General features: G+C 44.1%; 1 long non-coding RNA gene across 1 annotated transcript; it reads right to left on the bottom strand.

Moving 5' to 3' along the window:
- Positions 1-936: 936 nt before the first annotated feature.
- LOC104956430 (uncharacterized) lies at positions 937-2,277 on the bottom strand. The gene is made up of 4 exons (XR_799550.1): positions 2,234-2,277; positions 1,574-1,630; positions 1,261-1,337; positions 937-1,010 (listed from the first exon to the last, which is right to left on the bottom strand). It is a non-coding gene; the product is annotated as an uncharacterized lncRNA (long non-coding RNA).

Genomic DNA, 2,277 nt, shown 5'->3' with positions numbered 1-2,277 from the left:
TGCTTTACATTAATATATTATATATAATCATTCATTAACTGAGGCTAAATGTTTAACCATGCACGTGCAGCGGACACAGGAAGGAAAATGAAAGTCGGGTTAAACATTCTCAGGAACTGGAAGTCACCTGCTTTTCAGTTATTGTTAAACTGAAAAATGTACTTAAGTTTGGGATGTTTAGTGTTTTCAACTTAAAGGTGACCTATCATGCAAAATGCACTTTTGTACGTCTTTTATACATGAACATGTGTCCCCGGTGTTCCAGGGAACTCACCAAGTGTCAGAAAACACAACCCTCTCTATTTTCCTCCATACCCACATCTCTAAAAAAGGGGCTGCAACGGATCTGATACAGACTGATCCAGATTTGAACACTTCTATGACGTCACAGAAGTGGCGCTACGGCTATTGGGCCAACTCCACCAATCAGGAGGAGACAGCCACGGACATTGCCGTTGGAAAGCGCTGGAGACGCTGCAGTACATATGCCAGGCCTGTAGATGGTGCTGTTCTCACAGAATCAGCCCATGATGCAAAGACAGTGTTAAATTGAGTGAAATTAGGAATGGCTAAAATGCATGATCTGTTTGGTATTTTGAAAAATAAAAAGTATAAATATGCCTTATATAGGTATGGTCCTACACTATATTATTCAAATATAGCATGATAGGTCCACTTTAAGTCTTAAAAAGTAAGGGTGAGGTGGAAGCAACAGAATCCAAAGCACTGTGAGGTGGATTTTACTGGTTTTAAAAGTCGTTATCTGTGCTGAGGACTCTTTTACTTATTTTTTATTATTATTTGTTATTCTACAAAGACAAACATTGGATGTATTGACTTGTCACAAAGGGTGAGGAGGGAGCGATGATATCACATGTATTTGTAGATGATGTATTATTGTTATGAACAAGACGATAAATAAAGGTGAGATTTTACAGTTTCATATTTTCTCACCTGGACACAATCTGCAGGTCTCTCACTTTGATTTTGTCTGAAGAATTGTTGATTGTCTAAAAAAAAAAAAACACAAAACAAAAACAAGGTTAGGTCGAATATAACATTTGAGGACATATCTCAACATCTATCTACCTTCTTTAGATCTTAACGACTTCAAGCAAATCAAAAGTAATCAAATTCTGGCTGAAGTTGTTCAGATATTAAGCTTGGAAACAAAGTGTTAACTCCTCCTAATGAGCATCAGAGGAGATATAAGGGAAGTGTTTCATCTGTAGTTTGTGAGGTGATGAAGATGAAGATGACCTCCTGCAGCAGCTTCATCTCCGCTCGGCTCAGTTTGGATCTGTGAGGATTCAGCAGCTCCATCGCAAACGGACGACCTGACAATCAGAGAAAAATGTAAAAACACTTAATTTGTATGCAGTGGTAAAAAGCTCCTCGCAACACGAGGAAATAAGCCATTCTGCTAAATAAGTACTTTTTAATTCAGGACTTATAATTCAGTGTTTTTAGACTGTTTTCTTAAATCAATAATATCTTCTTCTCTATCTATCTTTATATATTGTCCATTATTGGTTATAAAGTGATAAAAGTCAAATGAAACAGCGAGTCTCACCGGTTCCCAGAGTCCGGACGTCCACATCCTCTCTGCCAGACGAGGAGAAATTAAATCCTGTGAGAGAATAAATAAAGAACATTATCACTTCCATATTAAACCTGTCCTCCAGCTGCAGATACACCGAGCTGCAGACACACCGAGCTGCAGACACACCGAGCTGCAGACAAACCGAGCTGCAGAAACACCGAGCTGCACACACACAGAGCTGCAGACACACCGAGCTGCAGACACACCGAGCTGCAGACACACCGAGCTGCACACACACCGAGCTGCAGACACACCGAGCTGCAGACACACCGAGCTGCAGACACACCGAGCTGCAGACACACAGAGCTGCAGACACACCGAGCCGCAGGCACACCGAGCCGCACACACACCGAGCTGCAGGCACACAGAGCTGCAGACACACCGAGCTGCAGACACACCGAGCTGCAGGCACACAGAGCTGCAGGCACACAGAGCTGCAGACACACAGAGCTGCAGGCACACAGAGCTGCAGGCACACAGAGCCGCAGACACACCGAGCTGCGGGCACACAGAGCCGCAGGCACACAGAGCCGCAGGCACACAGAGCCGCAGGCACACCGAGCTGCAGGCACACAGAGCCGCAGGCACACAGAGCTGCAGACACACCGAGCTGCAGACACTCAGACTCACCTTCTGATCTGAAGGAGGAGAGGACGGACTCAGCGATCAGCTCC

Source organism: Notothenia coriiceps, unplaced genomic scaffold (genome assembly GCF_000735185.1).
Source record: "Notothenia coriiceps isolate Sejong01 unplaced genomic scaffold, NC01 NC01_scaffold00026024, whole genome shotgun sequence".
In the NCBI taxonomy this organism is placed as follows: Eukaryota; Metazoa; Chordata; class Actinopteri; order Perciformes; family Nototheniidae; genus Notothenia; species Notothenia coriiceps.
Note: the sequence above shows the minus strand (reverse complement) of the source record. Positions and strands in the feature narration are given on the sequence as shown.